General features: G+C 37.3%; 1 protein-coding gene across 2 annotated transcripts in view; it reads left to right on the top strand.

The window, feature by feature from the left end:
* Positions 1-27,894, top strand: part of LOC106953973 (cAMP-specific 3',5'-cyclic phosphodiesterase 4B-like) — a 164,997-nt gene that overhangs the window by 67,844 nt on the left and 69,259 nt on the right. The gene's annotated exons all lie outside the window — the stretch shown is intronic.

The following is a 27,894-nucleotide window of genomic DNA, read 5'->3' as shown; positions in this document are numbered from 1 at the left end:
TCAAAAGTATAACAACAAACATCAGATAATGAACACAAAATGCACTTAAGTTTAAAAAATTCAATGCACATGTGTAAATAGCATTTCTATGGACTGAAATATTGTTTCATTGAAATAAATGTGTAACAATATAGTGTCATTGTGCATGACAATGAATGCACAAAAATGCTGGCTAACGGATAAAATCTTAGATTTTTTCCCTGCTCTTAACTATGGCTGTGAGGAAGCAGCTGGACTGTAAGGCTTTCTGTGTTAATCCATCCATCTCACTCTTCTGAGTTAAGCTCTTTAATGACTTAAAAGACAACACTGTGAAATCAAGTGGCTTAAATAAGAATGTTACAGTGGTAACATCTGACCAATCCAGATTTTAACTCGCACAGAGAGGTGCAGTCACCCTACAATTCAAGATCCATTGCTTTGAGAATTTGCAGAAAGCATCTAGTTCAATTTGTACTCATTAAATATTTGAAATGCTTGCCTGTAAGATATGGAAGAAATGTTTTTGTTTTGATTGAAGATGTAATAACAGTTAATGGGGTGTTGACAAAATGGGGCAACACGCTAGCCCTGTAGTGTTCCCAGTTAAACACAGAACACTAAAAATCACACTTTTCTTTGTTGATTAAAATCACCATGCTGTATCCACTAATATTCCTAGACTGTAAAGTTTCAAACTGTTTCTAATAATTTCTGCTCTTTCTCTCTGGTGCACATCTTATAATTTCTCTTTTTTTTTTTTGCATTAATTGTATTTTTACATCAGCCTTGGCATGGCTGTCAGCATGGCAGCGGGGGATTTTTAAAAGCCAATTCTTAAAGCAAATGCTGCTTTAAGTGAAGCACATTGAGGTGGGAGGCAGGGTGCCACCTCAATAAAACGAGTTTAACATGAGATGAAAAAGTTGGCTCTCAATTCTGTATTGACTAGTGAAGTTTAAATCCCAAATTGTAGAAACTACCACCATCCATCTTTCAATACAGCAGTCGGCTACCATGGAGACAAAATACAGCCTGGTTAACAGACATTACTCACAAGGAGAAGTACTGATTTATTTAGCCACCTGGTTCTTATGTGTTAATAGAAATTTTCCACCTAGAGCTGTCTGATCTCCTAGATCTGAAGGGGGACATGATCAAAAACACCCAAACGGGTGTCATTGTATATAATTTTGAAATATCTAAAGTGACAAATTAACTTTATTATGTGGCCTTTTTGAATCCAAGAATTAAAAATAATTTAATTAACAGTAAAACTTAATTCTGAGAGCAGACAATCTTTAGAAGTATGTTTGCTTGGAAAGAACAAACAATGTTGTATTTCAACAAAATATACACCAAATAATCAGTTTAATCTGAAAAAGTTAAAAATCATTCTCAGTGCTATAATAATCATACCCATTCACACAGGGTTACAAAAATGCAATGACATAATTGCAAAAGACTAGATTCTAGAAAATGTCTTTTAAGTCTTGTCATATCAACCTAAAATGTCGAAATTTCTTTAAGGCTTCTCAGACTGAAACAAGACGAGCCGTGATGTTTCGTCTTGCTCACCTTTGTGTATTAGGCAGTATGTTTGACCACATATTGTGTATAGTGTGTGTGTGTGTGTGTGTGTGTGTGTGTGTGTGTGTGTGTGTGTGCTGCAGTGGTGATGAGGTATGAAATCAGAGACGCTTCATTCTGAGGGGTTATGAATAAAGACTTAGTTGTGCCTATACACTATTCAAGCACTAACAGTGCTGGTGCTGTTGGTTCCCATGCAGGATGTACGCTGCTCCCCCTTTTCAGTTCACAACCCCCTTGAAATGCTGTATATCCCCCCTCAATACCCCTGAACACACACACACACACACACACACACACACACACACACACACACACACCCCTCCTGTCTGGCAGCATGACAGGTTGGAGTGATGTGTGGGCACCAAGCAGTCTGGCGGTGACGTGGTGAAGGCGAGAGGAGTGATGCTTTTCAGCCTGATCACGGTCATCCTCGTGACCTTCTGGCCTCGGGGGGGGGGGGAACGATCACTGAATTGCATCACTGTGTGTGTGTGTGTCTGCGTGTGTATGTTTAGTGTGAAGAAAGAACTCTGACTGTTGTGCGTTTGCCTTGACGACAGACGTAGCGTGTTTCTACGTCGTGTGTTTCTACGACGATGAAATGCCAGGAGAGGTGGGGCTACCACGTTTTTTTTTTTTTTTTTTTTTTATTTTTTCCACGGAGACAGCTGCTTAGTCGCCATGGTAACGGAAGGATAAGGGACCATGGGGTTTAGCCTCCTTGTGTGTGTGTGACGTGATCACTGAGAAGGATGAACGTTAGCAGGTGATGTGCCACGATCACAGGTTGTCAGGTGTTGTATCTTCCAGAGCTTCCAGTTCATTGTACTGCACTTAGTTTTTGAGCAGATGGCAGACGTAAGATTTATGATTCTTTATAAAACCTAGGTGTTCAAGTCAAGCTGAAAATTATTGCATTTTGGTCGTCTGTGCTATGCTGCAAAGACATTACCTTATCACACATCAGCAAGAACTTATATCTCATCAGATGTTTTACTTTCTGCTTTTAATTGCGAAATTGTTGACTAATTCTTTTTAAGGGTGAAGAAATTCATACAATTAGTGTTTTTATTTGTTTGAATAAAACACATTTAGTATTCCTCAGGGACGTAAATTCACACCCAGCTCTTGAGACAAGTCAATACAAGCTACTGCGTACAGTATTTGAGATAAAACGATGTATCCAGATGCATTCAGTTCACAAGGTGGTTGATATTACTTGGTTCACAAGCATGAAACAAGAATTCAACATTTTTTGGTTGCACACAAAACAGTTTTCTTAAAAAAAAAATCTGTATGGGTGTGACAATACCAAAGATGTTGAATTCAATAATGATTTCGACTCATATTACGCTTATTTTACAATTTTCATCTCATTTAGATAAAAAAGAAGCAAAGATCTCCAGTAACTGATGTAGGCAATCTACAAAAAACAACAACGCACTAAAAATGTCACTGGGCCTGAGCTGCACTCTTAAATATTAAACAGAAAAACATTAACTACATTTTTTTCTTTGAAAACTTAGAAGTATTAAGATGAAAATGTTATGCTTATCAGTCAGTATTCATTGAAATGATATTCAAGTGAATAAAAGTAATCATGCATTGAAGAAACATTAATCCATTAGTTGTGTAATATCATTTACTTGTGGATAAAGTTAAGTAAAGAGCTGTAGACTTGTCTCAAAAAAGATGATTAGTATTTAACAAATGAAATATGATTTTCTTTGAATGTCCCTAAATGGAGAGACCAATCTAGCTTTTTTTCCTGGCTTTCTTCTTTTTTATTGATTTTGACAGTTTCATCAGGTTTTTTCTCAAAGTAATATTAAAAATAAGAGAGAAATGTACCACAGGATTCTTGATGGAGGAAGTAGTTCAGAATCCAACAAATAGCACCCAGTTTGTGCAACTAAGTAGGTGTCTATAATATTATAATTTTTATAAAAATCTACATAAAAAATACATGCTGTTCATTGATTTCTATATGCACCAGTGAGATTTATTAAGCTTATTAAATGCAATTTTAAGCATCTGACATTCCAGATCAGAGCTAATAATGGAGAAAATGGCCTTTCTCAATTTCGGTGTGATTGATTGGAGCATCTTTATCCTCAAATTAATGCTACTGGGGAAAAAATAGTGCTACTGAGAGGGGAAAAAACCCAACCTTATGGGGTTTTTATGAAGCCTGATTTGTTTGAGTTTTAATATAAAATTGTGGTTTTTCTGTTTTGTGGTCTTATTGTGATCATTCCTTAATTCAGCACCAAATAAACAAGAAGGCTCAAGCAAAAATCTAATTACACCAAAACTGAACACTGAACTGAATATTTTATTTAACACAAGCTAAGATTTAAGTAATCGCTGTCGCTTGAGTTATAATGATTGTGTGGATTCATGGATAATCTACACATCTTTGAGGAAGTATCCCATTGAAGATACAGAAAACCTTCTCACTAAATCAAAATATGTCTTAAAAAAAACCTCAAAAAGAAAACTATATGCATAAAACGCTTTTTAAAATGTATTGGTTGAAATTTATTCACAGAATAACGTCCAGAAGATATTAGTTTTTTTTTTTTTTTTTTCTGAGCTACACACACACACACCACACACCACACACCACACACACGGAGACAATTTCCTGCCTCCTCTTCATAGTAATCATCTGACATTTTAACCATCAGAGGAAATTGAATGGGCTCTTTGGCTCTAATGTCACCGTGTCCAAACAAATGGTCCTATGTCCTTTTTTTCCCAGCAAGATAAAACTGCACATCTTGTGGGAGCTTAATCCAATACAAGTTTGAAGAAATTAATAAACTTGTTCCTCATGCTTGTTAAATTCAGATGGATAAACATTATATTTCCTGTTCATCGCCGCGCTGTCTAGTTCTGCAGAGTTGAACCTGGTAAACATCTAAATCCTTCAGGACACCAGCAGTCAAACTGGTCCCATTTTTTTTCTCTTGTTTTGTTTTCTAATCTGTTATTGCACTGTTCCTCATGCTCATTAAATTCAGCATGCACCATCAAAAACATACATGCGCTATCAAAAACATACAGAACTACTAAATAACTGATGCAATCTGAAAGTTGATGTTTTCTTGAAAAATAAGGAGCAGAAATAAGCTGCAGTGTTCTTGAATAAATCTGTGGAATCTGAAAATTCTTCCTCCTGTGGAACGAATTAACTTATAAGTGTTTTGTTAGTATTACCTGTACTGAAGAAGCTGCTCTGTGCTGTTCATCATGCTGCTCTGCTCCAAAAATAAACATGTTTTGCTGACAAGATGTTCTACTTTTTTAGGTTGTTGATTCCCTTTGGTTTGGATTTGTTTTTGGCCTATGGTAAGTGGTGAGCAAACAACTCACTATACACCTGCAGACACATCTCTGTGCTTGAGGGAATTCCTAATGATTAACTCGTAGTAAGTAGAGTGTTGCTCATTTTTGATGGAGCTTCTCCCTGCCTCCAGGCTGTTTTAAAATTTGGCCCAGAAAAGCCTAACTGGTCCGAGGATGAAATATGTTACTGCTTATGTTACTGGTGATTACATTTGTAATGAACAGCAGTGATTGCAGACTTCTGTGTATTTCTGAGAGCCTCTGTTGTGTGTTTAGGGTCAACCAGTGTGCCAGCACCTTGTGTCAACTGTGTAAGACCTAAAATGCCTCCTTGTATCAGTACACCACAGTGCGCTCTGGCAGACGGCATACAGCGTTGCAGTCCTGCCAACACCCGCCATCTGCCGGTGTCCTTGCAGGGCTCCTCGAGAGGAGTCCAGACAGAGTGTTGATCAAAAAACAACAGACCCCTCTGGAACACAGTACAGCACAAGCAAATTTCACACTGACATACGCTGGCTCGCACACGCATGCACTCTCACTCGGTCGCACTTTTTTGCTCATCATTCAATGGTTGTCAAGCGTGATGAACTGGAGAGAGCGTCGATGATAAATGGTACTGACTGAGTGGCCTTAATAGCTCGATGATCGTTAATAATGACAGTGGTAGCAATTATGCAAGCATGGTAGTGAGGACTGGATGAAAATGCTGGCAACAGCAGCACTGGTGAGGAATGTCAATGAGTGATTTTTGCCACACAAGGCTGGCATGATGCTCATCCGTTTAATGTTTAGCCCTGTGAAACCATTAAGCGTCATTACTACAAGGGATGACGGATACTATGAATACTTAAACGTTAACGAGATCAACTTAAAATGAGGCAGACAAAGTTGGTCCCATAGCTGACAAAACAACAGCCTCCCTGTCTGCTGTAACTACGAAGCTAAAAATGCTGGTGCCCCTTTTGCCCCCGGGGTAAAGTAAGAGGAGGAAGCTATCTGCTTACTGCCACCAGGGAGATGAAAAGTTATGAGCTTTTAATTACAGACTTGTTTACTGTTGTCATTTTTATCACCTTAATATGTCCCTGCAGGGTTATCTGCCCAATGCAGTGTCTCATCTGTCATTACAAACCACTCAGCCAGGCTGGGCGATGCATCTGGGGCTGCAGCAGTAGACATAAATATTTCCATCTGCATCTGGGTTGTGCAATAAAGCCAGGGCTGCATCAGATGCCTATCTGCTCAAAACGAGACAAACATGTAACAGAATCTCTTTTTAAAGGGAAGATGACAGACGGGGAGACCATCTGCACTGGTGCTCATATGGCTTATGCTGCCTCACCACTGCAGAACGTTGGAAGTTTCTGTCTTGTCGGGTTGCTAACCACCTGCAGTAGCGCTGACTCATTCATGTAATCTTTATGTGAAGAATTTGTCACATGAAGACATGATTCTGAATATATATATTTGGCATCAGTAGGTTGTGTGTCATTACTTTTTTTTTTTCTTGGATTTTATTTTCAAACCTTTTTGGTCTGTTCAACTTATCAGCCTGTTACATTAGAAACATATGAGAGAGAGAGAGAGAGAGAGAGAGAGAGAGAGAGAGAGAGAGAGAGATCCAACAGTTACAATAAATTAAAACAGTTGCTATAATTTGATGTCCATGAAATATAGATGTCACTTGAGATGTGCCCCTGTTAGTGCATCAGTTGGATAAAGTGTTTAATTGATGGTTTTGTATTCCATAAAAACAGAGGAAATAACTTTTTATGCCAGTGTCATGTCTTTTTGTTTATTTTTCCATACTTACTAGATGTCTGAGCAGAAGTCAGAGACAGCTTTTTATTAATATTTTAACAGTTTGTTAATGGGTTTTATCAATACATTCTGCTGGAACTGACACTTTGAGGACATTCCTAATCTTGATATGACCCAAAATAAAAATGACTTTGACACCCCTGCTGTACACTATTAAAATGCAGGGGTGTATTTCAATAGTTCACTCCTAGACTATTGAAATACAAGGGTATTGTATGACAACTTTACTGATAAAACACTTGACAATCATAATTCCCAGGTACAGACAGTGCTGATGTCTACAGAAGACCCTAGCAAATGCTAATGGGTGGTGTTGAGATGATAAAAATGCCATTACATTGGCTTTACTAGTAGAGTTAACTAGGAGCTGTTATTTAGGCTTTATTTGTCCAATCTCATCATTTGTCTGCAAACATGGTTGTCTATTCTGGTCAGATATTGTGAAATCATAGCACTTTATGTTTTTTCTTAGTTGTATTACATTTTACGTTTAGCAAAGCTTAATCTTAAGGTCAGCATTGCTTTTATGTACTGTGCGAAATCCCCTCCGGTTCTCAAAGACTTTTTGTTTTGTGTTAGCACTATCAGTTTCTGAAATGTAATACAGAACATTTGCTATATATAGTGCTTAAGTATCGCAGTGTCTCCATACAAGGACAGTCTCAGCCTGATATAATGGCTGCTGGAACATTTGTTGCCATTATAGCCAATGGAGTGCTGCCAGAAAATGCCACTTAGGTCTCAAAACAGATGGCTCTTTCGAGCTCCACATTCAGGTAATCAAATCAAACTGCCCTGCAGCAGATAAAGAAAAGAGGGCATTTTCAGTTCTGTTCTCAGATTCTTAACCCCCTAATATCATGCAGGTGATGGTGAGAGTGCAAGAATGTCAAACTGCAACGTCTGGCTGCATAATTTGTTTGGCTGAGCGTCATCTCTTTTATTTTTAATGTGCTTGCTTATCTCACTACTACTTCTAAATTGTAGCTCTCACATCTTTACAACAAAAGCATTTTTACGCATGAGGTAAAGAGTTTTAAAACACTCTTCTGATGTTTAAGAATGCTGAAAACACATTTTTACTACATGCTATTTAGTAGTTTAAACACTTCAGCAACTTACTTCCGTGTCTTGCCTCTTTTTCACAACAAATCAAGCATATAGAAGGGATTGATTTGCAGTGTTTATGTAGAGCCTCTGGCGATATGTCTTTATTAATTGAAGCTGTAAATTGCCTAACAAACCACTAGTCCCATGGCAGAGGTTGGCTGTTTGGGTTGTTAATCTAGCTCTATTTTATCACTGTGGCTTGGTAAAGCTGGGAGGCTGCACACAACAGTGGACTTGCACAGCCAAACTATTTAAATTGCAATTACTTTTGCATGATGACACAAAACATGCCAGATAATTTTGCACTGTGGATTGTAAGGGACAGCAAGAGCATTGTTTCAACCTTATTGTGTTACTAAGTGTTACCCTAGGCAATGTAACAGCCATTCTCAAAACCTTATTCATTACATTTTATAAGAGTCTCAAAAAGAGATAATTACATTTTAAAGTCAAAGTAGACTACATGCAGTCCTGTGAGTATTTCCCCCTCTACAGATTGCTTCAGTTTTTGCTACAGTGTCATCATAAACAAAATCACTAGCGTCAGTCTGGAAACGGTTGCAAAGCAATTTGTAAGGCTTTGGGACTCCAGTGAACCACAATGAGGACCATTAACCACAAAGTGAGAAAATACAGAATAGTGGTGACCCTTCCCATGAGCGGTCATCCTACCAAGATTACTCCAATAGCTCATGAATGAATCACAGACGTCCATCTCACATTTGCTAACAGATAGATGAGTTGTTTGACCTAAAACAAATCATCCAAGCAATCAAACATAAGTAAGAACAGGGCTCTGTACTTTTTTACATTTGTATCAATTAATTTATTTTGCTTTAAATTATATATATATATATATATATATATATATATATATATATATATATATATATATATATATGAAATAAAATAAAGTAACTTGAATGTTTTTTGTGTGTTTTTGCCTCAGGATTGCAACATGCTTTGATTATTAAATTAGCATACCCTATGCTCTATTTATTAGACATCGTCAGAGATTCAGCCTCATAGCTACAGTGGTAACGGTGACTCTGCTTGTTCTATAATTTAACCGAGCCTGTGCTGTGAAATTAATGCAGGAATGTCGAGGGGTGGCACTACTCTGCAGTTGCTCCGCAGTGAATGACTCAGCTGGACCAGACCTGGGAAAGATTGTTTTGTTTTTTTTGACTTATATTTAATCTTGATCTTCCTCATCCTTTACTTCCTTATCTGGAGCACCCTTGTTTACATTTTTAACATGTTTTCATGCACATTTTATCTCCTGCATTTATTCTCTCTTATTTCTTTTCTTTTCATTTCCTTCCTAATCCACATTCCTTTAAACCACTGATCCCCCTCCTTGCAGGGCTTAAGACTTTGATGCAGACTGTGTATTTATTTATTTTTTTTTACTGCTGCTCAGCATATAGACTTACAGGTAACAGCAGAGGATGAAACAATACCCTTAACGCCTACACAAAGCTTTTACACCACAGGTCTCATTGAGCTCATCCTTAATCACAAGCTCTTTTATGTTCACCAGGATTACATGTGAATTCTGAGTTCTTGCCATATGTTTGTGACAGCTGTTATAGATTATAGATGCTGCCCAAACGACACCTGATACCGTCTTCACTGATAAATAAAACAATAGAAAGTATAACAAAGGGTAAAGTAGCAGGATGGAGCAACTGAACGAGCAACAGTTAAGAGTTGGTATGAATGGCATGAACAGAACTGGAGGAAGAAGGAAATAGAAAAGTCCAGTGTGTTAAAGCTGGTAGGAGTCTGGACTGTATCATTTGTAAATTAAGTTTCCTTCCAATGTGGTTCAACTGACGTCCTGATATCATCTAAACTAAATGACTTTCTGTGAAGCCATGTTGGTCCTTCTAAGGCAGAAGCTTCTTTGTGTATGCATGAGATAGAGTGGCATCTGAATGATGGGCTGGAATTTCATTCTCAGAATCAGACATGCAGACAGCATGGTGTTGCAAGGGCTGTTTATGTTTGAAAAGTCCCTAATGTACAGGATTAGTATATCAAAACATGGGAAAAAGTGTATGTACCAGTTGAACCTTTTTGCATTTTGTTCTATAATTAAAACATATGTGCACATATTTTCAATTTCAAATGAAATAATTGCATGGTTTTTAAAATATTTACCAAACAAAAATATGACAATTGTGTTTTTTCCTTTGTATTCAGTCCCTCATTCTCACTGTTTACTGGCATTACAACTGCAAGTCTTTAGGACTATGACTGCCAGCTTTGCACATTTAAAAAAGTGAAATCATTGCAGACAATCTCAAACTAAGTCTGGTAGGATGGCAACCATTTATGAACAGGAATGTTTATCTGCCTAAAATATAGGCTCAAAATAACCTCTTCAGAACGCATATTCTACTTTGATAATGATTTTCTACCTTTTTCTCCTGACAGTAACACATATTTAGTTCCCGCAGGAGTAATATGCAGCTCAAGAAAGTAATCATGGTGCATGCATAGCTTGATATTTTTTTTCCAAAGCTATATTTGACTTAAAATTAACTTCCTCAATAAACTCATGGCTTTCTCCAGTTAACTGTTTTCAGTAACAGTATGCCGTGACTCGATGATGACTCATTTCATGTTGGTTCTAGGTTATCATGTGCAGAAAAAAACATACAGAAAACTTAGACTAAGGTTCCAGCTGGTTTCTGCAAAGCAGGCAGGGCAGGTCATATGGCATGACAGACAAACTGGGGAACTGCAGCACCCAATATAATCTCACTTACATTGTAAATATATTTGTAAAAGCTTTATGGCTCGCTGGGGTACAGCAGACATAAAAATCACCAATCCTTGTTGAGATAAATCAGACTCTGACTTGATCAGGAGTTCAAGCCCATTCCTGGATGTGAGTCAGAGAAATCTCTTACAACTTGATGTTCTAACTGTGACATGGTGAAATCCTTGGATGCTTGTTATTTTGATTCGTTTGTGGTTTGCTGTGGTGGCAACCTGAGAACTCAACAAGGGCAGTGGTTTGTCTGACGAAACCTATTGACTTGTGAGCCGGATTAACAATGAGAGTAAGACTGCAGCTTCTCTTTGTAAAATCAACAGCATGGTCTTAAATGAACAACAGTGGTCACAGAATTAGAATTGTGAAGGGAACTTTTACTAGAAATAGACCCATAGCAAAGTTGAGGTACTGACTGAGAAAATACAAGGAACAATTTTTCCTTTAATTTCCAGCTTTAAAATAACTTACCAGAAGTTCCAGAGATGTCCCAGAAGCAGTCAGCTCAATTGGATCTAAATAGAAAAGGGGAAGATGGAGATTTTCCATGTTTATTTTCTAAGATTGAAGCTGTTTGTGAGTTTTTAGCAAAACTATTGGTGTTCAAATATTGAAAAAAATGAGCAGCAGATGTACTCCAGTTGTTCAGCCTCTTTGAAAAAGCAAGAAAATCACTGGGTCCTGCAAAGTTGTCTTTAGCCAACTGAAATATTTTTTATAACATCTGCAAGTGTAAATCTGCATTAAGTTTGTTTTACAGTCAGATTTATTGAATCATGTTCATACACATGGCAATTCAAAGTCTTTACACGATAAGGAACAAAGTTAATTGAAATTACATTAAGAGCAAGTAATTCAAAAATAAAAATAACACATCACTTAAAAAGAAACAATGCAACTTTAAAATGACAAAAATCATTACATAAAGCAATTTACTGAGATAAGTTTCCCAGACTTTTGGGAATTAATTTCCAAATTTAGGAACAAAGAAACCAAGAAAAAAAATCACTTAAGATCATGGTGTGCTAATTGGTCCCTTAACAAGATTTTAAAGTAGATTATTTTATAAATCCAATGAGCCATGCAGTGATTTAAGGACTGCTGTGATGTGATCCATCTTCCTAATGACGTTTAGGAGTTTAGAAGAAGCACTTTGGAAAAGTAAAGAAGATATTACTTTTATCTACTAAAAACAAGTGCATGCTCAAGTTTTACTGTTTTGGAGGTAAATCCTTTATTCTGCCAATGTTTTTTAAAATACTGATTCAGGATTTGACTTTGTGCAGACAGTAATATTTAAGTCCGCATTCTCCCAGCTGTCCTCAGTGAGTAACCAGCTGCTGTTCTGTAACCCTGCCTAGGAAGCAAAAGCTTAAGTTCTATCTGCAGTAAGTGGGAGGAAATTCTGCCCCATCTGCTTATGGATCTATCAAACTGACTCGGTGACTGCAAGGCCCTGAGGTCATGTAGCAACACAGAAATATAAGGCTGTTATCATCAAAAGTGTTGTAAGGGATTATGTCGTTCTTAACAGTTCGCGCTAGAAAGGGCACATATGCACTGAATAAAGCCTTGAGAAACCCAACATTTGATCTTTATTTAATCAGGTTTAAAATCACCAAACGTTGCAAAGTCCTCCTCATCTGTCAAATAAGACCTGTGTACGCAGACTCAATGATGCACAAACTCACACAGGAAACTGTTCAGCAGGAAACAGTGTTCACATCAAACTTTTTTCAATGTGATGCCGAGCTGATATTAGGAATGTTGTTGAGTAAATATTGGGAATTCAGAGATGACAGTTTGTGGAAAGACGGATATAAATTTACAAATGTAGTTTCCTATGGTTTTCCTGTGGCATTCTGCAAACGTCTGAGTGTATTGCTCAAAAATGTCAAAGGCCAAATGCTTAATGACCTAGTCAAATCAATGCAGTTCTTTAAAAGCTTATACCAAAAATGAATCTGGTATGCAAATTGTTTCTTTGCCTACACCCCTTCCTCTGGTGGACAAAAACTAAAATAAATAAGGAATTGCATGCTTCTTCTTCCTTCTACCTTCTACTTAGAAGACGATGTTTACTGAATGCAAAGCACATAGCCGTTTTCATATCAACTGGGAACATTTTAATTGGGTCCGTATCGTTTTATGGATATTTTTTTTATGTTGAAGTGAAAGGTTTCATGTTGCTCTCTGCAAAGCATAATTTCATGTCGGCAAAAGTGAGCCCAGACTAAGATCAATGCAGATTCCCTGCAGGGGGAAGCATGAAGAATCTGAGCCCACAGGTCGATGGTGGGGCGGTGGCTGTCCGTGACATGCGTTGGCAGCCGCAGCGGTGGCGGTGGCAGCAAGCTGAGGAGGATGATTTTCTTCTTTTCTAGTCAGAATGTGACCTGACAGCACAGACATGAAGGGATTCTTGTTTTATAAATAATACCCTAAGTGAGGAGGCATTTCTTTTCCAGATTTAGACACATAGCAGATGATTAAACACGCACTTTGCCTTCTTCATATTTGCTAAGGAAAAACTTGCTCTTCTTTATAAGCTGTTTGCAAAAACTATAACCACATCTTGGTATCAAAGATGTGCTTATGAACTTGGCATTAACATGGTTTAGTAAATGCCGAAACTTTATAATGATCAAACATACAGCATAATCTTTTAAAATCTGAGAACTCGACACTAATTTTAGGCTTGTATCATTTTATGTATTTTAGACGTGTAATAATTAGATTGTTTTGCATTAGAGGAGAAATTACTTTTCAATCATTCCTAAACTCCTCTTAATTGTTGTACCTTTTTGGCCAGTTAATCAGTACACACACAGAGGATCTCCAGTCTTACTAGTGTATCCTCCGCCACGCATAATGATTCCCAGGACTAATGAAAACTTCACATATTGCGTCTTCCTTAGGGTTAAGAACACATAATCAGTCATAGCTCATAGTTTTGTGTCGTCCTCCTTGTGCCAGCACTTACTAATCAGAGGTTGGAGCAGGAATTTCTGAATAGCATTGATTGTCTATTATTATTTTTGAGCCTTGTGCGCCATTAACAGCCCACCAACTTTAAGCATGTTGCCTAGGTGCTGCTCAGGTTACACCGGTCGACTCATATTACTCTCTGCCTTTCTGTGTTTCTCAGTCCAGTGAGAACTTATTTGATTTTGGCTGTAAACATGCATTTCCTTAAGACTCCTCAGGCTGGGAAGGGATTTGTTTTGCTGACACTCTGTGGGGGGGGGATGGATGAAGTGAGTGTACATTTAAAAGAGAAACTGCATGTGTGCATATGAGTGAGCTGAACTTTATGTCACACTCCATCTGTGAGGTTTTTGCTTGTGAGCAGGAGGTGGAGCTCTCAGCTACAACAAAAAAGAAAAGCAGTGGTTCATGATTAGCCAGTTGTAACTATGAGCTCACAGAGTAGCAAAGGCTTAAGATGAGGTAAACATCTGCTCTTTAAAAACAAAATCATACTGCATCGTTTTACCCGTTCAAGATGCATCTTTATTTTTGCCTTGACTTATTTATACTGAACAAAAGGTCAGTGTAGCTCAGGTATTTATTCTAGTTTGTTATGATTGAAAAATATGTAGCAGACCTTTTATTTAGTTAGTATTCTACCCACAGGGAATTGACAAACCTCTGTAATGTCAGTCTGGGTAATTTTTTTTTAGGATTATGGTTAATAGTTAGCTACTGATATTAATGAAAGGGTGCCTACCTGTTTGATAAATCTATTTTTCTGGGCTTTGTGGTTTAAAAAACTGCTTCAGTTTAAGGTGAAAAAAAGGCAGCCTTTTAAACCAGAAAAAGACTCTTTCCTGTTGAGTGAAATTGTATAAAAGAATAATTACCTGAGTAACCCACAGTGCACCGAATGCAGTGAAAAGCAACTGAGTTCAAATTCAACAATGGCCGACCACACAAAGCATCAAGTCAAGTGGTTTTGAACCCAATGGTTGCCAGGCAGTTTCACACGTTGTCGTATGGAGGCACTCTGTATGGACCAGAGAAACGAAACGACTCACAGCATTCAGCTTGCAGGATATTTGTGCTTGGTGAAAGCTTGATAAATATAGTTAATCTGCACATTAGCCAGTAACATTTTTAGCACATGGTCTGGTTTTATATGTGGGGTTTTTGTTTACCAATGTGCGTTGCCATTGTTGCTGGTGATCTGTCTAAATAAAATAGTGTCCTGTTGTTGTTGTGTAACTGCACTCTTGTACAGGATCCTTAAGCTTGCAAAACACAGCAGACTGAGTAATTTTGACAAATAGTGCTATAAAAGAGATGATACAAAAGAATTTGGGCAAAACAAATACTTTCTTTGTCAAAAAGACACACCAGTAATGAACTCCCAAAAAAGTCTTGCTTGTTTAGCTGTTGTTGATCCTCCATGAAAATCTGGGCTTAGATTGGATTTTGGGATATTGAGCATCCGTGAAATGTGACTGGGACGTGTTCCAGGGGGTTTGAGTTAATACCGAGACCAAAAAGAAACAACAGTGTGAAACAAATCAGGATGGAGACGGGCTGAGCTTGGAAATGAATGCTTAAAGAAAACTGACACATCAACAACAATCTGATTAACATTTACAGTCTCCTATTTTTATTTTCTATTTTTGTTTTTGTGCCTGTCCAGTTATTGTGAGAATGAAAGGATATGCTGGGAAAGCTTTAAACATTGAGGTTTTCGGTGACAGAATGAGGATTGCTTTCATCGTAACCCACTTTTTTCTCTTATTCTGTTTTGAAGTTTATGACCTGATGTGTTGTAGGAGTGTTTTCTTATTGGCTGGTTGGATATTTGAGCTACTATCGTGTGTTTTTTATTTATTTTTATTTTTTTTTTGCATTACATTTACAAAAACAGCCCTGGGACTCTTCACAGTGAGATTACAAGGATAAAATTAAATATGTCTCAGGCTTGATATTTGATGTCAGGATTAAGCGAGAGATTAATTGTTTTCTGACCTCCGGTGTGACTGAGTTGATGATGAAATCACCCAGGCTGGAACTTAAGGTCATATCATATCAGCTTTTAAATGAACTGCATTTTTGGCTTTTTTTAACATAGCTTACTTCAATCAGAACACTTTTGATCTATTTTTTCTTAAAACACATGTTCCATCTGTCCATTGGTCAATCTATCCATTAATTTGTCCATCCATCCAGCCACCTATCCATCCATCACCTTCTGCTTATCTGAAATGGGTGGTAACAGCTCTATAGAGCCATATATGACATTTCTTCCATATGTGGCTCATTTCATTTCAGCCACTTGTATTAAGTCATGCAGTCACAGCTCCATCCTAACATACCCATGATCAGGGTACCATCGGATATGAACTCTAAAGCAAAGACTCTTCCCCAACCCAGAAGAAGCAGCCCATCTTCTTTATTTCATGCTTTATCGCAACAGTGCATGCATCTTCTCAGTAACATTTTGACAGTATGAAACTTGTGTATGCAGCATTTAGCCTTCTAAATAAGACATGATTCCATCTGTCACAAACTGTCAGCTGCAGGATTATGCTGGACTTATTTGAGTCTTACTGTGACTTTACTGGGTTTGGAAAGGAACCCAGATTAAGCTGACTAAAATTGTTTTTGTCCAACTTAAAGATGGACAAAAACATTGAGCAGAATTCACATTTTGGATGTTTTTGGAAAAGTTAATGTTTTTCAGTGTCTGGAAAGTGAGCTGCTTCAAAATCCTCTCGATTCTTAAGGCACATTTGATGAGCACTGCGCCGTTACCGAGCAACCCCCAGTTGAGCCAAGCTCCTTTAAATCAAGATTGAAAAGAAGAATCTCAGTAATGAACTGTTTGCTTGATTATTGATTAATAATTCAAGAGTGAGATTGAAGATGGCCAGCAGTGCTGCTCTTGCAGAGCAGATTAATGCCTAGAACATGATTTTTAATTAGCCATTAGTCCATTTTAAAATTACATTAAACCTTTCCCTTTCTTTTTATCCAATGCTCTTTAGTGTTTGACATACTGAGTTCTCCATATGAGCAAAGTTTAAAGGTTTATGTGATCATAATGTCTTTTTTGCTTTGCCTAAAGTCATTTCTTATTTAAGAAGTATAATATTTTCTTGCTGCTGTGAGCTGCGTCATTATTTCTATTAGAAGCAGGGTCGAAATCTCACCACATGCGAGAGCAAAATGTTTCTCTGCTTGACAGCTTGATCTCCCTGGGTGAGCTCAAAGTTGACTTCTTTAAATTGTCAGTGTTTTTAATTCTGTTCAGTGCAACATTTTACAAACTGTGGTTGTCACTTTTTTAAAATGGTCTTTGTGGATGTTACTAATTTGTAATATGTTGTAACCGTTTAGTTCCACTCTCCTGCCAGATCTCACTTGGAAAAGACATCGTTAATCTCAACCTTTTACTTAACTTCTCGGTTAAGGAAAGGTTGAATAAATATAAAATAAACATAACCTTAGCTCTGACATTTTCAAAATGCTCCCAAATACAGCAAGTTCCAAGACAAGGCATATGTTGACAACAGAGCAACTTTGCTGCTGCTCCATTGAGCCTTCATGTTATCTGCTGGAAGTATTGCCTTTTTTCTTCTCTCTCTCCATCTGAATACCATGTCTCTACCTTTGTGCAACCTTTCAAACACCTAACCAGGCGCGGAGCTATAGGGGGTGCTGGGGGGGCTGCTGCCACCCAAACCAGGCCGGATGGGGGGCCGGGGCCTGGAGGTGCCAGGGAGGGAGGAATGGTTTCAAGTCATTGAAATATGTGATTATAGACAGAGAAAGTGCGCCCTCGCCTGTTGAGAAGGGTGTATTTAATGTTAAATATATTACCCCCCCCTCCCCCCGCTCAACAGTTTCCACGTAAGGGCCCCGGTCATTGGTTAGGGGCCTGGTAATTGGCCCCGCCCCCCGGCCCGACGCTAACTTGTTCCGCTAGTGCACCTAACTGATACTAAAAATAGCTAGCTTTTGGTCTTCTTCACTAATAATTACCACCATTGTTATGCGGTCATTCATGGAAAAAAAAGATCAGATTTTTTTGAGTTTCAGATCCAGTCCCCAGCTGATTTCTCAGTGCATCTTTTGCAAATATGTGCATATTTGGCATGTTTGGGAGAACTGTACACATAGCTCTGTTCCAATCGCAGGAGGCTTATAACTGGACCAAGTTGGACTGTTGAGTAATGCTCATGAGATGTAGTCTTTAGGCTGAGGCTTAGCTGTTCACAGTTTGTAAATCACCATTAGAAGCTGCTGATAAGCCTTACAGCTGCAGAAACATCACCTCATTGTCGAGGCAGAAATCTGTGTTGAGAAAACTGCCCCTTTTATGTTCACTGACAGTCATAAACCTTTCTGCTGACTAGCTCTCTTTCCTGCTGTTATTAGTGGCACAGATATTTCCAGCCATAACACTTCAATAATTACTATACTTTTCTCTTTTTTTTATATGTTTATACCTCTTAAAAGGAATGTAAAAAAAAACCCTACTCATCTGCTTGAAAAATCAGTACTACAAGGCAAAGTCATGCTTTACTTGGAGTTCAAAGACATTCAGTCTAATTTTGTAACTTCTTATAAGCTCATTCAGCAATTAATCTAAATCTAGCCTAAAGCAATAATATTTATAGCTCTACACAACTTGGTTATTGTTGAAAGCCGAAAAGAAAAGCTCCAACACATGTCCATAACAGCTGAATAGGCTACAGTTCTGCCAGCATACCTTTGGAGAACATTACCTCATTTGTTACCCCTTGATCTGTGAACTTAAACTGAATCACTGTTTGAAACAGCAGCCACTTAGCAGTTTAATTCTCCCACAGATGTTATGGCCTGGCAGCCAGAGATGAAGATGATGAAAGCAGCATCACTTTTTGGAACAGAGAGAAAAGAATCGGAGCGAGGAAAGTTGACAAATGTAAATCTTTTTACCCGATTCTCTGTTTTCCGCTCAGGATGGCGTCCCCTGACTTTAAACACAAGCCATCCTTCTTGTCCTTAGTCTTTAATGTTTTCACCACAATAAACACCTGTCCTTGAAAACAGTTCCAGGAAAAATGACGCAAACATTTGTAGAAACAAAAAGGAAAAAAAAGATGCTTTGTGTTCTTCAATTAAAGCAGTGCTGTGTGACTTTACTTTCTGTTTTTGTTTTCTTTTTCAAAATCTTTGCAAGCAAAAAACAAAAAACAACAACAAAAAAAACTCATTATGGTTTTGTGGAAAACTTCATTCACTAATGTTCTCTTCCAAACCTCTGGGGCTTTCACAAACAATAAAATTACACAAAAGTGAATCTAATTACTGATTAGGAGCTCAGAAAATTCGTTTATTTTATTTACAATTATCAGAGAAAGGTTGACTCATTAAAATCATATGTGGCATTTTGCAGATTTTACTTGTAAAATCTCACCGTTCTGGTTGTTCAAACCTTCACAACATCTATACCATAAGCTCATTCAGTAGTTATTTTTATTAAATTAATAATAATACCTTTTCTAGTAACAAGAAAAGGTAATTTAACAAGCCTCCAAGTTGACAAAAATATTAATTCTGTTGTGGGAATAGCACATTGGTAAAAAAAAAAAGAAAAAAAAAATATTTAGACAACTGTAATAGGATCCTACAACAACAAGTCTGAGGTTTTTTTTTTTTTACCTGATAATTATCTTTTTAAATCTGGAAGCTTGTTTTTCCTCCGGTGAACAACGTGGCAGGAAGGAAAACAAGAGTGTTAAAAAAAAGAGAGAGAATATATGCTGTGACTGAGGAAAGTCTGCCTGCTGCAGCATTTTATTCACCAGCCAGTGGGTAAACAACACAAAGCCTTAAAGGCACATCTCTGTCGCTTCTATACTTTACTGATCTGGAGAACGTTTCATCTCAGCATTTCATTAGCAAGAAATGCTGATATATCCAAAAAACATCTTCAAATTCAAGCGGTTGTATGAACTATGGATTCAAAACTAGTTTACCATGTTTGATTCACCAGAGGTAAAGCACGACAACATGTAATCCATTTTAGCTTTTGGAATTAGCTGGCGGGTCTGACGTTCAGTGTGTCGCCTGTTACAACATTAGGAGCAGATTGATTTTGATAGCAGATCCTGCTTTTCAGAATAGCATGTTCCATGTGGTTGGATTTTCATGCATCTGAACTGACGACCAAAGATGGACATATTGACCTTTACTGTCAGTTTCTGTTTGAAAGAAATATGTACAATATTTAAAACCAACCTCTGAGAAAGGAATGTGTTAATTTTAGACATTTACATTTGACAGACTTAAGAAATGGATAGAACTGGATCTGAAAAAAAAAAAAAGATATTTTCCTGAACTTCATGCAGAAAGACCCCAGGTTGGGATTCAAACCCAGGACCTTCTTGCTGCAAGGCAACATTGCTTTCAAATACACATGAAAAGGATTCCCAACCAAGTATTCAAGTGTACAGCACTTTTCAGTAGACTGACACTCTATATTAAGATTTATTTACTTATTTATTTTGCCAGTCGTATCCCAGAAGCTAATCTTTGGATCGCAATAAAATTAGTTTAATTTTTCAGTGAATATTGGATCTAACATTTCAACAAGATAAACACTTACTTTTCTTTACTCTTCTAAAAGACACTTAAAGTTTTCAATTGTTATTTACTTACTTGTATGTAATGCCTTGTTTTCAAGCTGCAATGCCTCTCTATTTAAGACGGTTGCTGGCTGTAGATGATGGTGAGGTGTTGGGCTTTGCTTATGATTCCCAATTCTGAGTTCGCCCCCAGGTTATCATAACCTGAGTGCAGCTGACGTCAAGTACTTAATATTGCAGCCAACCAGAGAAGCCCAACTCTGTAAAGGGATTAGGTTAATCACAGCGGGGAATGACTGCAGTGCCCTCTTTTCATCTGGGAGAATTAGTTTTATGGTGAAAGAGATAAAAATAGGAAGGGGAAGCTGTACTGTGGTTAAGACGGCAGGACAAATGTTATTGCATTTTAAATTCCCCCCTTTATCTGATGATCGGGTCTGTCAGCAATGCAACCTGGAAGAGGTCGTAATCTGCTCCTCAATCACGTCTGCTGCATTGCTTCTGTCCAGAGCGGCTGGAAGCTTTCACAGATATGTCAATGGATTAATGAGCGTGTGAGAGTGAAGCTCTTGCTGAAGCCAAAGCTCTCTGATCTTTGGGGTTTTTTTCATTTCTCTCTGCTCACACATCCAGGTGAGGTTTCTGGGGAAACTGCAAGTGCTTCAACCGTGATGTAGAAGGGAAAAAAAAAAAAAAAAAACATGACAGTGAACAAATTCAAACCAGGTAATTTTGAGAACCATGAAAGAGAGTATCTGTATTAAAGTACTACACAACTGAACAGTCACTCTGCATAAATCCACATATATGAAGGACACTTCTTATTGAGTGGTAGGTTTTTAAGCAGTTTCTGCAAACCCTCTGANGCTCTACCACACAGTNAGATNCATTTTGGAAAACGTTGTCACTTGAGTCACATTAACATCTCCATTGTATTGGATATTTTAAAAGTTTAGACATTCTCCATCTTCAGTTCCATGAATGCTCTCTGCATCAAATATCTAAAATGACTAAATAAGTTCTGTTTTGTTCTGTTCAGTGCTCCTTCATCTCTAGGAGCAACAAATGCAAAAATGCTAATGCTATTAAGTTGCCATAATGGTATGGCTTCTGTCATTTCTGAAGTTTAAAAGTCTAAATGATCTGAAGCCACATGCACAAAGAATGCCTGAATCTTCTGAGCACTATGGAAAAACATTGTTTGCACAAACAAATCCAGAAGTAAGAGTATTGGAAATGAATATTTTTGAATGGATCCACACACAATTTTTTTTTGTACATCCAACATGGAATTAAAGGCACTTGAGAGAAAAATTGAGTCCTCCCTCGATTCGCCTCCACTCATGCAAACAGATGTAAGTATGTTCTTCAGGTGTCATTCTCCTGTGAATTACAATCTCATTGTAAGTTATTGAAGTGTGCCAGGAAAATAATGAGTCTGAGGGATCCCCAAATTTGCATATGTTTATTGGCATAAATATAAACTCAGAGGGGCTTGTGAAATTTTAGCTTACCCAGCAATAACTGAAAGACCAATCACATGCTGTGAAGTGGAAGAGGTCGTAAGTCCATCAGGGGGGATTAATATTAGGATTAATACAAGGACAATAAATGAACATACACTCTAAGAAGCTAGTCATCCTGAACTGCCAGCCTTTAATCCTTTCCAAACTATTTTGTTTATTAGAAGAAATTAATCATGCGCTGAACCAGGCCACCTTGTTTCAAGGTTGGTTAGCAGTATTTACCTTGAGGATGAATGAAATAATGATGGTGCTTGTGTGACATGCTTTTGTTGCTAGAAATCTCAGTTTGTTTAGGATCTGAATGTTTCACACTCGGACTGCACATGGTTCTGACAAGACTGCTGATTGTTCATCAGCCAAAGCAGCTGATGAACCAGTTATTATCTCTCTGGTTGATCATCAACCTGTTTACTTTGTGCCATTTGCATTGTTATCTAATAATGATCTAACATAGTGTTCAAAATACATTATTCTTCCTCATTTCATAGCACACATGGTGATGTATTAACTCGTTAGTCTCATTTCTCTGGTGTAAATAATATTTGTTTTCATATTCTTAACAGTGTCCTCCATAGCATACGTGTCAAACTCCAGTTGTTAATGTCTGGTGCCCTGCAACTTTTAAACGCGACACCTGAATGACATCTGCTTAACATAATAAAGTCATTCATAGGACTCTGTGGTGCCAAGGAGGTAATTAAATAATTTTATTCATTCATGTTGGAGCTGGGAAACATTCAGAAGTTACAGGACTCCGCCCTCGATGACTGGAGTTTGAGAAGGAATGGAGGGGCCCTGCACAATTATTTCAGGAGGTGCTACTGTTTGCCTCTTTTCAAAATGCTCTAAATCTTACCTCAAGTGTCCAGACTTTCAGATTTTATTGTTTGGATAAACAGAGATTAATAAAAAATTAAGTCTGTGAACAACTACTTATGCCTCTGAAACCCCCTAGATCTAATGAAAAATGGGGTAAAATCCTAATTTTTGTAAAATAAACTGAAATAGCAATTGGTCTTTCTTTGCTAAATGTCTGAATGTAGAAGAAGAGCGTTTTCATTTTTTATAGCTCTTTTGACATTTTGACCTTGCTGAAGCAAGTACTTGCCTATTTACAGTATGTGACAACACCTTAAGACGATTGATTAGAGATTAATGTTAAAATAGATAAAGGTCTGTGCTACAGAATCGGTCTTCTATCTGGGAGTCAAATAACGAACTTACATAGAAGTTGGATGATTTGATTGTCATATTGATCTATTTCTCCCCCATCAGCAAAAATATTTTTGCCATTCCTGTCATCTTCTGTTGTTTTTGATAAACTTATCTTTTTGTCAGTCTGCCCTTATGAACTGGAGCCCTCTGCCTTCCTTTATAAAGTTTATATTTAAACTGCTTTCAGGAAAACTGCTCACTGTTTGATCTTGATTTAATATGATTGTGTGTGTCTGTGTTTGTGTGTGTGAGGAAAGTGTTGACATGAGAGGTGATACTGCGCCTGTCTGCTTGAGTCACAAGCAGCTGTGGTCCCGTTTGCTGCTGTCCGTCCTGTTTTGTTAAGACAAGGATTATCTATTTGTGTTACGCTAACAGCTGAGGTCAGCAGGTTGACAATATACATGCAAACATTTCATTATTCAATGTTCACAATGAAACACCATCAAAGTTCTAAATTAAAATAATGGTGAGGTATGCAAGTTTAGATGGTGTTTGCATTGACTGAATGCATTTCTTACAACCCATTAAATTTTGGATGCCAGTTAAATTTAAAAGGGTTAATTGTGGCAACATCTTTCAATCTATAGATTGCCGAGGTCTAATGATAGGCTTGTAGATTTCCATATTGAGAAAAACTGCAGTGTAATAGCTCGGTCTTCAGAGCACACCATCCTTCTAATTGCTAGTTATTATGTAGGCATGCGAGCCGTCAGCTTCCGATCACTTTCTACATAACCTCTCACCAGTGTTATCACTGCCATTTTAAGCCAGCAAAAACAACAAAGAACAGACCTGTGCTTACATTATGTGCAGCATATTTCATGTCGCTTCTTGTAGATGTGAATTGCAGGTCTCAGTATGACAAATTCTGGAAAATACACTGATACAACACTGTCATCTTGTGGCCATTGCTGTTCACAGAACCCTGGCTACTGCCAAGTTTATTTGTAGAATGAAATTGTGCCATCTAGTGGTTATGAAAAGGACTTGCAGAAATGTTTTCATATCTTTGAGGGAGGGCTTTGGAGATTTCTGTTGTGAAAGTTCTCATGGTGTGAGCATACTTTCACGAGTTCTCCGCCCAACAGTGAAAAGTATGTTAACAACATCTAACCCAACAGATACTGAATCACTGACTAAAATTAGAAGTGGTATCTGAAGTAGTTTTGTTATGTTGCCAGAGGTTTGTGTATAGAGCGTGACAACTGCCTCGGCATGATGTTTATACTATCAGGTGAACGACTGAAACTAAACAGATTCAAGTTGCATAACACTGCAGGTTTATTTGGCCTCCATGTTATGACAGAGGTGGTTGATTTAAATGTTCAGCTATATATATATATATATATATATATTATCCCTGTAGAAACCTCCTGTTACCCTTCTCACTCATGCAGAGCTTTGGGTTTGCTTTTGCTGTTTTTATATTTGTTTTCTGATTGTTTGCAAAAAACTTAACACTTCTATTGATATCACAAATGTAACTATGCTACATTTATCAGTGATTAATTTTATGATGTAAAGTTTGTTATGGCCAAATTAAATATTTCCTCAATCAAAAATAAAAAGTCTGCATATTGCAGTTTATATATAGATTGTTTGACATTTCATTTAATTATTTTAATTATTTAAATATATTTTGTGATGTATTTGGTCAATATTGTTTAGGGGGTGATTTATAATTTTAGTCATATCAGGGATTATAATCTGTCTTTCCATGAGAGTAAAATGCCTCATAAAGGGAACTGGAACTATAATAAATGGAAATAAGTTTTGATAAAATATTTTGAGATAATAATTAATGATTTAATTGAACAACAATATTTAAGTAGTTTTAAATTATGTCTCCATAATGCATGGAAACCATACTAAAACATTCATATGTCAGAAATGGTAATAATTAATCTGAAAAGTCAAAAATGGTGAAATGTCTGATATTTTTTAGATCAAGCCTTGTTAACATAGAATATTCAAAAGTGCAGCATTGTTACACTGAGAGGTGTGGTGTGGAAGAAAAACTCCTCAAAGCTGGCTGTAGCATAAACAAAGGTGGTTTATTAGGCCTCCTTCAGCACAGCATAGCTCACGGACAAGACAAAATGACATCTTTCCCAACAGTCTCTTAGCTTACAGTCTCTCTAGCTTTCAGTCTCTCCTTGGCTCAGCCAACAGTCTCCTTATATACTGTTGTCCCCACCTTCTCAATTAACTGCCCAGCCAATCAAAGTCCAGCAAACATGGGCCTTTCTATAAAAGAGCTGGGTTTGAGGCGGGCCTCCTTTTTGGTAGGTTCCAAGATGGCTGCTACAAGGACACACCCAAAAGGTAACAAACATTTCACAAACAAAAGGATCACATACACACATTCTAGAACTTAAATGTTACAGAAAATATTATTGCTTCTTAACAAGCATTTAACTCAAACATTTATTTACAAAATGTTTAGCTACAAATGGTCATCACAACCACAAGAACTGTTTTTAGATAAAGAAAAAGTCACACAATGATTGCAGAAAAAGAAACTATTGAACTTCCCGGAAGTCTTTATCCTCCAGGGCTGTCATAAATACTGCATAAGAACACAAAAAATTATAAATAAGTGAAGTGAAAGACTTTCTATATGTTCTCTACCTTGGGTTTCTGTTTCAGACATTAATGGGAGGTGTCTTTTCTTTCTTCCACATTGTGTGCAGGATGCCCTGTGGCTACCATATCTTCTTGCTAGTGTGCATTTACAAGCAGCGGGTTGAGCTGCCATGTACGTAGTGGCTATTCAGGTTTCGGTCTCTGCGATTGGACTCCTCCCATTGTGTGGTTGTCTGAGTGCCTGTCTAATGTGTCATCCATCTGAATCATTCTTAGTTAAGTGATGTGGCAGCTGGCTTGTCCTGTCGTGTTGTTGGTTTTGAGAAACACCTCGGGTTGTTACTCAGGATGGTTTTCCTACGGAGCTTAATTACCTCCTCTTGAAAGACGAGAAACGTAAAACACTTTCTCACTCAACCAGTGTCACATTTTATTTGAGGTAAGAATATGAATTTATGAGTCCTGCTCGTGCACATTCTGCTGCAGAAAGGTTAAGCTTGAGGAGCCTGCATCCTGAAACTCAATACAATTTAGAATGAGATTACAATTTAGCATTTGTTTTTAATATTAGTTTGAAAGATAAAAGAAAAAAATAGAATCAAGGTTCCAAAATTTAAACTATTGCTTTGAGCCCAGTGGTCACAACTGTTTGAATAAACAATAGGGTAATAAAAAAAAAGTTTTCTCCCTCACTTTTATTATCTTGAAGCAGTTTCTCCACTTGCTCAATTATTCAGGTGCCTGTGAGTCAGCGTTCAGGTTAATATTTTATACGATCTGCTTTTCATGTTTTTAAAATTGTATGCAGATGACGCCAGATTTTCATCAAACACAATGATACTAATAAAATAAAAGAAATATGAAGTAAAGGTTTAGACATAATTTATTTTGCATGCTTAATTTTTTAATGTTGGAAATTATGAGCTCTATATATTGCAATCAAAACTGACACAAATGAGATTTGTCAGTTTGGCTCTTTGCTCAACTGTGATTATAAAACATTTTATTAGCATATTTTGTCATGTACTGCTATTTATCACAGGTGTACTTTTCATAAACTGAGGTCTTGTTGGTTTCCGTACCCTTTCATGTGAACAGGCACTGCGGCCCCCTGAGATGACACCAGATGCCACCTAGTTTTCACACAGAATGACATTTAAGGTGGACTTGGTTGTTAATACCAACCTCCCTGTTTGAATCCTGGAACAAAACAAAATAAATTTGAAATTTTTATTTGTATTGTAAAATATATATATTTAGTAAATTAAGCAATTAATGTTTGCAAATTGTGACGTTGCTACTGTAGGTAATAAGAAGCTGGTTCTAGCATTTTATACACTGCTCAAAAAAATAAAGGGGACACTCAAATAACACATCCTAGATCTGAATGAATGAAATATTCTCATTGAATACTTTGTTCTGTACAAAGTTGAATGTGCTGACAACAAAATANCANANAAATCATCAATGGAAAGCAAATTTATTAACCAATGGAGGCCTGGATTTGGAGCCACACACAAAATTAAAGTGAAATGTTCCCTTTATTTTTTGAGCAGTATATTTAATGTGTCTTAAGGCATTTGGAAAGAGTTAAAAATAATAAATAAATAAAAAAATCATACTTTTTATTTATCTGTATTTACACCTAGATATCAGATTCCCAACAAACAGATGAGCCTTTCTTGGACCTTTTTATTTAAATGTTGATATTCTAACAATTTGTCAAGGTGTACTCAAAACAACGTATTTGGACGCTGATATGGATTTATAAGACACTGGGTGGAACCTGAGCCTGACTTCTTTTTTTTTTTTTATCAAAGCAAACAAAAATAATCAGAAGCCATTAAACAACATTTTACAAAGTAAATCATGAACTATCCCTTAAAATTCAAGTCATTATTCATAAATTACTGCCAAAAATGTTTTATCTATAATGTTCCGTCATAAGAAACAATCCCATTTTGTACTCGATGTACTGTTCAGTAGACTATTTTAATCCTGTGAGAAGCAATTTTATGGGAAAATTAACTCTTATCTCACCACAGTTTGGTCACTTCTGTTTTGACTTGCTCTTCTGTGTGTACTACATTGATACAGGATTAATTAAAGGCTGTCAGCAGTGGATGAGTTATGACTCCTCTCCAGCAACTCCACTCCGCAATTTAAAGCTTCCTGCCAAACTCTGCCGGGTCGCCTGAAGGGAACAGAGCTCCCCATAGACACACAGACACACACGCATACACACACACGCAGCATGGGGAGGAAGTAAAGTCTGTGACGAGGAGAAGAGTCCGTAAAGAGAGCTCAGAGAGAGAGAGAGAGAGAGGAG

This window comes from Poecilia latipinna, unplaced genomic scaffold (genome assembly GCF_001443285.1).
Source record: "Poecilia latipinna isolate Pla-1442-1.1 unplaced genomic scaffold, P_latipinna-1.0 Scaffold618, whole genome shotgun sequence".
Classification (NCBI taxonomy): Eukaryota; Metazoa; Chordata; class Actinopteri; order Cyprinodontiformes; family Poeciliidae; genus Poecilia; species Poecilia latipinna.
The sequence above is the reverse complement of the archived record's forward strand: the minus strand, read 5'-3'. Positions and strand labels throughout refer to the sequence as shown.